General features: G+C 39.4%; 1 long non-coding RNA gene across 1 annotated transcript; it reads right to left on the minus strand.

The window, feature by feature from the left end:
- Positions 1-293: 293 nt before the first annotated feature.
- On the minus strand, positions 294-1,016 carry LOC123979744. Its single transcript, XR_006827318.1, has 2 exons — positions 540-1,016; positions 294-443 (listed from the first exon to the last, which is right to left on the minus strand). It is a non-coding gene; the product is annotated as an uncharacterized LOC123979744 (long non-coding RNA).
- Between the last annotated feature and the right edge of the window lie 8,845 nt (positions 1,017-9,861).

Consider the following 9,861-nt stretch of genomic DNA (forward strand, 5'->3'; position numbering starts at 1 on the left):
GTGAAATGAAGGCTTATATGAAGGCTCTTACTTTGTCATTTAGGTTGGCATATAATGTATTTTATGCATAAAAATCTTGCCAGCTAAGCCTTTATAAAAGGACAAGTATATTTGTTAGAATGCCATATGCAACCACTTTAATGAAAAAGGAAAGGTTATACAGCCATCATCACCATAATACCACATCTCTTACTTAGAACCCAATCCAAGGTGGTCCTGATGCCACAAAACAGCATATTTGAGGAAATCATCTGCATTACAATCTAACAAAGACAAGCTCAAATGAATACATATTCAAATGATCCAGAGTGTTAATGCACTGCATTTCTACACACAAAAACAGCTGATTGTTCCTCGAGTGATGGCAGGGTCCGGGGAACAGAAACTGGGCCAGAGACGGGCATGTCCAACGATCTGCAGTGCACAGGAAACGACGTCTCCCACTGCAGGATGTTAGAAGCATGAATTCACAGATTTGTTTATCAGACCTCAGCTGTATGAATAATTGAGAGAAGCAGACCATTTTGTTTGTACTTTACCCAAGACTGCCTTCTGAGTTTATTTACAGAGAGACGAATGACTGGGCTTTCTAAATGTTGATTTAATTGCTTTTTGCAAAATTGTAGTGGCATTTAGCAGATGGAGATAAATGATGATGTTTTCTCGTTCACCCATTAAACCGATTGCCAGGCTGAAATTTGCCATCCCTCTTCCATTCTAGATGTTTACTATATAAGTCACAGACATATTCCAGAATCAGAAAAGACGATGTAGGTTCCAATTTAGAACACAAAATCTCAAAATCATCAGTTTGTCATTAGTTAAAGCGTGTTGGTCGCATTGTCATCAGCTCCTACAAATGTCATCAGTAACTATTCATTCACTGTTATTTCTTTAATTCAATTATTTCATTTCATGGTGCAAACACTTAGTTCTGATCAGTTGCAAACAGGGAACATTTCCAGGTAAGCAGAATTGCTCCTCCCTTTGCATCACCTATGATGTGGGATTGATTAGTCATTAATACAGTAATTCTACAAAGATAACATGAGGTACCTTCACGTATAGCTGAGTACTGCAAGGAACATTATAGAAGAGTTTCACTTGACTTGATTGGCCAAAGTATCAACTTCCTAATTTATAATATAAACATCGACATCCATTAATAACTGAATGATAAGAAAAACTGACTCATTGATTTATTTAGATGAGTATCTTTATCTGTGTGTGTTTACCCTATTTCATCTTGCTTTATTTGTCCAAATTTCTAAATTCATTCCATTTTTATTTGCAGCCCAACAAATCCGCAATAAATTTCTTATCTGACACTGCTGTGGTCAAGAGAATCAAAAGAAATCAACACTGACAGACGGCAGGAAATGAAAAACAGTGGTTACCTGTACCATAGTCTGACAACCTCCCCCTTATGTGAACTTTCAGGTTCTATAACAGTGTCATGCTACTTCCTTTGCTCCTGACACACAACAGCCACCAGTGGTACTGCTTAGGTAAACAAAAGTGGTAAATAGTCTGTATTTGTATAGCGCATTTTCTAGTCTGCTCCTCTGCACATGATGCTCAGTGACCACTCAAAGTGCTTTACACTATGTCACATTCACCCATTCACACGCTGATGAGCAGAGGCTAAGGTCCCAACTGCACATCAGAAATAGAAATCAAGTCATTCACACACCAATGGCACAGCCACTGGGAGCTATTTGGGGTTCAGTGTCGTAACCAAGGACACTTCGACATGCAGACTTTAGTCAGACTTTAGGAGTTAGTGGACGGCTGCTCTACCCGCTGAGCCACAGCCGCCCCAAAAACATCTATAGGTGGTTTTAGGCATGGTGACAAGCTATTGATGCTCTTGTTTTTCTTGGGAGGGCAGTGTTAAAATTGACCGCCATAGATTAAAAGGACACTCCACTAACTTTACAGATAAAGGCCAGTTTACTGATCATGAGGAGTACTAATCAGTCTGTGAAAACTGTTGTATAGACGGAAGGAGACAAGCAAATATTGCTGCAATGGCACCTCACTAGTAAACCTGTGTAAAACACAGTAATGGATTTTTTGAAGAATTTGCCTGGAAATCTGATTCTATATAACCTGCTATATGTTTAAAATATAGTACTCAAATGCATATGATTGCTCTAAGAAATTGATTTAACTTTTATAAATGTCCATTGATTCCTCATCTTTGGATCGCATTCTGAGCAGCATGCCATCAAAACCAAACAAGCAATGCTAAAGCAGCAAGAGCAACCTGTCTATGGAGAGCAGTCGCCACCCCAAATATTTCTAGCTTCCTGAACACAACATTTCCTGGCTGAAATTCCACTTCTACAGAATCATGTGGTTTTATATTTCATTAGATCATGCATTTTTCTGATTAGGGTGCAGGAAATGATGGAGTTTCTTGATTTAATTCATAAGCTAGCAAGTAATCCGCTGGGTGTAATTAGTAAATTTACTCCACACAGCATTTTCTCATCCAAACTGTGGAGGTCAGACAGATCCATGTCATAATCAGTTTCAGACTAGTGCTTTGAGACTGAATAACATCCACCTTCACACAGACTTCATCTGTCAGAGGGTGCAAATGCCAACCCAAATATTTCTGCTTCTACCATCAGTGTAAATGTGTTCCACCAACGCATTAAAGCCACACATAGATCAGCTGATGGATTCATCTATAATGTCTTTTGTGGCTCTGGAGAAGCTTTCTAACAGCTGAGGAAATAGCCCCAATGATGTCAACAATGTTATCTTGGCTTGGGCTTCAAATGGAAACCTATTTATGTGGGGTGTGGAGTTTGAAAGATGTGGGCATTTACCAGACAGAGAGGGTCTAATGGAAGAGGCTACGAGGTTGCATTATGGGCATTGTCCAGCCCTTTTGGAGCATTACACATAGTAATAGTAAGGGACTAAAAGTCAGGATATCTTGGCATCTGGTGCTTTGGTTCTGACCATTCTCTTAATATGTTGGTCACAAGTCTGCAAACGCAATGGAAGTGCAATTCTAAACTAACAAGTTGTTTATCTATAATATTATATGTAAAATTTTGTGCTAAGAAAGTTGTGTTCTTTTGTGACCAATAGCCACCAGGATTTATCCATGTTTTCTTTGTGTTTTAGTCTTCCAGTATATGGTGAATAGCATCCATTCATGTAATGTATCATGTATCACAAACTCAGTCTTTACGCTCATTGTTTCACAGGACACCATGTGTGGAAAGGTTTGGAAGGTTTTTTAAGTGTGCGTGCGTTTGTGGCCAAACAGCCAACCCCGAAAATGACAAGCCATTTCCAGACACCCACAGAACACAACCACCACTACGCTCAGCCATCAGCCTGACAACCACTAATCTAACCAGACTGTGGTGTGGCTTCAAACCAGAGCTGTTAATGAACACGTATGAGAGCTCCTGAGGATGTAAGGAGAGGCGAGGTAACGCTCAGCCCAGAGAAGACAGTCGAGCTCTGCAGGGGCTGTGGTGTGGGAGTCCTGGAAGTGAGCCAGTTCGGCTGTGGGAGAACTCTGGGAGTTGTTTACCATGCAAAAACCCCAGGGAGGTCCAGTCATTAAATCCCACTCTAAATTGGCCAATCTGGGGTCTGCTTGGCCATCCCACCTCCTAACCCCACAACAACTGCCTTTCCTTTCCTTTTTCTGGGAGGCATGATTTGACTTAAGGAGTGATGACTGACAGCTGTGGACCTGTAGATGGGCTGTAATGACAGAGGCCATTATGACTCACAGTCCCAGTGACCCTCTGATCAGGCTGGTTGATATGTTTAAGCCACCATGTCGCTGCCTAGTGCTACACACACACGGAAACTATTAGCTCTTGTGGTTAAGTAATTGGTGAGAACTAGAATCCTTTTTTTCTCTTCCTTTTTTAATTAAAGCTGTGTTCAGGGAAAACAGTCCACTGTTTGGTTTTAAAAACACTACCATATATACAATATACCATCAGTCAGTCCTGCATTGCCTCTTTTGTCCAAACAGATCAATCAGGTATGTATCAAATTGTGACAAAAAGGTACAAAATCCTAAATGAACCCCTAATGAATCCCTAATACTGTGTCCTCACATCAGGGTGAGGCTTGCCACTGAAATGTTTGAAGCTATGTGTGTATCCTGCTTCAAATACCACTGGGTCAAGGCAGCTTGCCCTGAAAGCATTCCCACGCTCCAACTGAGCCTTCCCCAAAATACAACAGGAAGTAAGGGGTTAGACCATGAGGAGAGGGTCAGGCAGAGGGGGGATTGGAGTGCTGGCTAAATGAGTGAGTCAGAAAAACAACGATTTGATAGGGGATATAGTATTTTAGTGCCATATATGTCTGTATTACTGTATGTGTATCTCAGTCCATGTGGGAACTGCCTATTCTCACCCACCACTAGTTATTTTTAGCATTCCTTTGGCTCCAGCTGAGTGTATCCAGAGTTCCATAAATAACAGTAACACCCAAATGAAAATTTTGCCTTGGACCTCAGATCCATTTTATATCTTCATCAGTACAAACTGGCCAATAAAAACAACAACAACAATCTCTTCTTGTAAAAGAAAAAACTCGGCAGAGAAAACTACCTGGCAGCTGGCAGGTCTCAGGGAACCACACTGTGTCTGTAAAATAGCTGTTACAACTGTAAAGATGTATTAAATTAGTTGTAAACTAGTTAAAAGGAACAGTCCAATTTGGGGGAAATAATCTTATTTGCCATCTTACGCAGTGTTTCCTCAGTTTTGTAAAACTCTTCAAAATTATGTTTTCACATCATTGCAGTGCACACAAATGTCTTTGAGTAAGCACAGAAAGCATCAAGTCACTATCACTGATAGTAAAAATTAAAAGTTTAGATTTCTCTTTTCCTCAATTGTTTTATATAATTGAGTTTATTTTAAAGGGACTGTACAGCGGCTTCACCCAATGCAGAGAGACTCACTCTGTTGATGTTTTGGAACATTATGTTATCTGCCAGTAAGTGATCTTGTAGTTCTCTGAGTGTGATGCAGTTATTTGCAATGATCATATATAAAATATGGGATTGCAGGATGTATGCATGGGATAGGTGAAGACCTTCTATATATTTTGAGAAATTCCCACCAGGCTGCCAGGGAAGTGCTTATGTTTATGCTTTTAAAGCAGGTATGATGTTTGATAATGGAGCTAATGAATGGCATATCAGAAATTTTAATTTCCTTACAGAAGTTTGTTCTGTGTCCATCCATGAGTGGTCCAGTGGGCTATGATTGATCCATTTTAAGAAATATTGTAGTCTGCTGGCCTGGAAGTAATGAAAAAAAATTGGTAGTTCTAAACAACCACAATCTTTTTAAAACTGATTTGTGGCAGCTTATTATTCCATAAAAATTTAGAAATGTTTAAGTCCAGTGACCAAAACGAGACAGCACTGAAAACAGGTGATTGATTATATATATATATACATATGTAAAAGGGCTTCATGGAGTTCAGCCTTTGAAACAGGTGAATTCAGAGCCCTATCTGTTCATCATCTTGGCAAATCTATATTCTTCAGAAATTGATGTTAGAGCCATCAATGTTAGATGGATCAATTTGTGATGTATACATGTTTTTTATAAAAACCTCTAAATTAATAGATTATTTACTTCTTCTGGGTTGTGAGGAAATAGTTATGTTTTCTTTATTTTTATTCAATTGTAATTGGTTGGATATGAATCTGCTGGATTTGTTGTCATGTTCAAAGTTCTCCAAGCGTAGTCTTTGCAACTGGAATTGAGTCTTTTCATCAGTTATTTCATTTAATTCAAGTTTTAATTTTCTCAGATCGTTCAACATATGTTCCTTTGGGGAGGCAGCAACGGCAGCTTCTAATGCTTTTATTTTTTGTTCTAGCTCTAATTCACGAGATCTCTCACGAGAGGTCTTTTTTTTGTATGATGAGTAGGAGATTATTTTACCTCTCATGACTGCTTTTGCTGCCTCCCAAATAAGACACAGTGGGATTCCTGGCAGGTCATTAGTTTCCATAAATCTTGCCCATTCCTTTTGGAAATAACTAATAAAATCTAGGTATTTAAGTAATGATGTATTAAGTCTCCAATTTCTAGTTGGTGGTGTGACTCTTTTTTTATTCAGAGTGATAGAAACTGTTGCATCATCGCTGATTGTCAGAGGGTGAATCTGAGTGTCTGAGATGTCTGTCACAATTGAGCTGCTGACCAAAAAATAGTCTAGGCGAGAATGAGTGATGGACTGGTGAAAAGAAGGTATATTCTCTCAGTGTGGGGTGGTGAGAACGCAAAATATCGCAAAGACCAAAATCGCTCATGTATTGTTTAAGGTTGTATGTTTATTCTAAAATACGGTGACCGCCTGTCAACTGCTGGATTACATAATAGGTTGAAGTCCTATTATAAGAGCTTTGTCTAAGAGATCAGCGAGTTTGATTGAAACTGTTATGATTGAAGTGTGTTTTTCTATTTTATTTTTTTCTGTAAAGTTTTTTTCTATTTTATCATAATGGTGACACCTCTTTGTTTTGAGTTATAGCAGGCTGAGTACGAGTGAGGAAACTGTGGTGAGGTAGGTTTGTCTGCGGTCTTAGCAAAATGAGTCTCCTGTAGTAAGAAAATATTTGCTTGTGGATTTTTTAGGTATTTAAACATTTTAATCTCTTTTCCCTCAAACATCCAAGAGGTGGGCTTAAGTGTGGTCATCATTCAACTAAAGGATGTATTGTATTGTAGGCTAGTGTGTGTATGTGTGTGTGGGCCTGTGTGCGTGTTGTAAGGACCTGTGTGAGCAACATTAACAGAAGAAAGAAATAGTGAAACAAAAAACAGAAAATAGACAGAACATTATTGGACATTGTAGTCACATAACCACAGTATACTGTTGACACATTGCATTTTATAACTATTAACCTGCCATATATACATCACGGAGTAATAGTAGTGATGCAGTTCAGCCATTGCTGGATTTGTTTGATTCCTAGTAGAGCCATTAACATGAAGTTTATCCACCGGAACGACAGTCGTGATGCATCTCCAAGAAACTTTTCACTTTCCTGGAACAGGACTCTGGATAGGTCCAGGATCTCCCGTGGAAACTGGTCTTTCCCATTTAAGTTCGAACCTATACAAATACGGAGTATTCTATACAAATACGGTATCCGCTGTGAGCTCAACAAAGCTGTTTCCCGCAGAGCCTTAAACTCTTCTTCCACCAGAAATAATCGGGCCTTTTTTGTCTAGTCCAGGATGTCTGCGAAATCAACGCCTTGTGAGGAGACTGCTCCAGGTGTGGCTCCAGTCCTCAGTGTGGTTTCTCTTGGCCTTCCCCATGAACACATGAAAACACTGGTCTTGGACTTTAACGACCTCTTCGAGGACTTCCAGGGCGGTGGAATTGTTGCGATTTATTATATTGGCTAAATTCTCAAGTAAAGTACAAGTATCTTGAATTTGTACTCAAGTACAGTTCTTGAGTAAATGTAGTTTGTTACATTCCGCCACTGGTTATTGGTAAACAAAGTAGTTTTGCGGGTACAGGAAGGTATGTTTATTGTCTTAGCTGATGAACTTTTCCATTGCTGGTACCAGCTGAACTCGCCTCGCCTCGGTTTTGGCCACCCGTCCTCCGATTTCCATGGCAGATAGTACCTCCTGAATGTAGCTGGGCGTCACAGCAACGTCGCCCATAAATGACGTAATGTTCAACGTGACACACACTTCTGACCCACACACACCAGCTTTCTCTTGATCCCTGCCTTGCTAACCCAAAACAAAATCGCCAGCTCACAAGTAGCACGCTGAAGCAACTTTTCTTCCTTTGTGGACTGGCAAAAGTGGACAGCCGGTGGCCTGAGGGCTGATTTGCCGTGCTGTTAATGGCGGCAGAAATAATATAACCAGCTCATTTTTATAATATAGCAAGCAGGAGACTCCACGCTTCATCTCAAGGCCTTTTCAGATGGGGAGCGACAATCTGCTTGCCTACCTGCTTGGATCCGCGTAGTCTCACTGCGCTCCTTACGTGAAAAGACGAGCACTGCGCATGTAAACACCAGGCTTTCTGTGAGTATAACCATGGCAACGTATTGTACTGATACTGTATTTTAGTTTTAGAAAAATTTATTTCTAGATCTTATTGAAAGATAGATGTGTTTATTTTTGTGCTGTTTGCTTAATGGACACCAGTGAGTGAACATTGTAATCAAATGTTTTTGTATTGTTTTTGTATTAGAGTGCTCTCTGGACTTTATATTATATTCTACTGGCTTTCATTGTTGTAGTTTATGTTCAAGTTCAGTGAACATGTGTGTGTAAAGGTTTTTTGGTACTTGATATGATTGATGCTTGAATATAAAGATAATCCTTTGAGCAAACTCTGTATATCTTATTCTCTTTTTTAAGTGTGGGCTAATACTGTATAGCCTTGTACATTTGTATGTGCTATTGGTGTATTTCTAGGGAGTTTTTGAGAGTGCATCCATAGCCACCTTAAAAAAACTCTGTTCAGTTAGGCTACTTCAATGGTCAGCCGCAAATGTTTGTATTTTTTAATGTGGACAACTCTGTTCTGAGATGAACATAATGGCCTATACCTATACCTAGTTTGGTACCCGTTACATCAACAAATAGTGATCTGGTGGTTTGCGTGAACAGGGTGTCCTGGGATGGTGTCAAATTCCCAATCTGAATCATTGTGCCAGTCCACCTCTGTGGAATGGTTATGTACCTGGGTATAATATAGAGTCACATAGCTGAGTGAACATTAACATTACTTGGCTAAGAACAGGCAGTGCTAAGTTATCATTAGTAACGTTATGCGCCACACAGACACGCAATCTTTGCATGCTGATTTACTCCATTTAACTTGGCACCGTTATCTGACACAGATCACACACATACACCTCTGATTTGGCCTAAGACACGACCACATTCTTTCTGGCACGCATCCGACATGTGCACACACACGTTCTCTTTCTCACAAACACACACACACACACACACACACACACACCTTTTGCGCTTCATGTGGCCAGGTGAAATTTGAATGACATCGGACACAGAAACAATATTCAGGGGTCTTTATTTCTCGACCACTCTCAAAATAGAGTAGCACTAAATTAATTTGATATGTTCAATTTGTTTAGATTTTACCATGATTTTTCTATACAATCAAATTCACAACTTCAAACAGTCTCACTTCAAAATGTAACAACCAGTAACTTGTGCCTCAAAAAGATGGACCTAAGTTAGTAACTCTGTTAGAAGTGACACCAGTGAACTGCATGAAACCAGCACACAAATTCAGTACATGAAGTCAAAAACGTTGTGTTTTAGATAAATAATGAGGTTATATTGTCCATGATTTCATAATGAGTTGCAATAGGCCTAAAATGACCATTTTAGGTGATAGTGAATCTGTAAATATAAGACAGTTATGATAGAGAAAACTGAAAAGGTCAGCAAGACCAAAATTATACAATACATAATACCAACATACATTAAGGTCTAAATAAAATGCCAAAAGAACTACAAGGTCCGATGGATGACCACACAGAAATTAGGATCCAATGACCAAACTGAAAATACTGTGAGTGAGCGTGAAGTCACAGACCAGATTCAAAAAGAAATAAAAGGTCAGTGACGGCCGAACGAAGACCAAACATAACTTAAGGTCAAAGACCAACTTAAATGGCAAAAGTAACATAAGGTCTAACAACCAAACAGAAATTAAGTCAGATGACAAACAAACATTTGGGTCAGACAACCGAACTGAAAATACCATGAATAACAAGGTCCCACAGACCCTAAGTGACGAGTGAGGTAACAGTCTAGGAGTGTTTTACGAGGT

This window comes from Micropterus dolomieu, linkage group LG12, assembly GCF_021292245.1.
Source record: "Micropterus dolomieu isolate WLL.071019.BEF.003 ecotype Adirondacks linkage group LG12, ASM2129224v1, whole genome shotgun sequence".
NCBI classification, from domain to species: Eukaryota; Metazoa; Chordata; class Actinopteri; order Centrarchiformes; family Centrarchidae; genus Micropterus; species Micropterus dolomieu.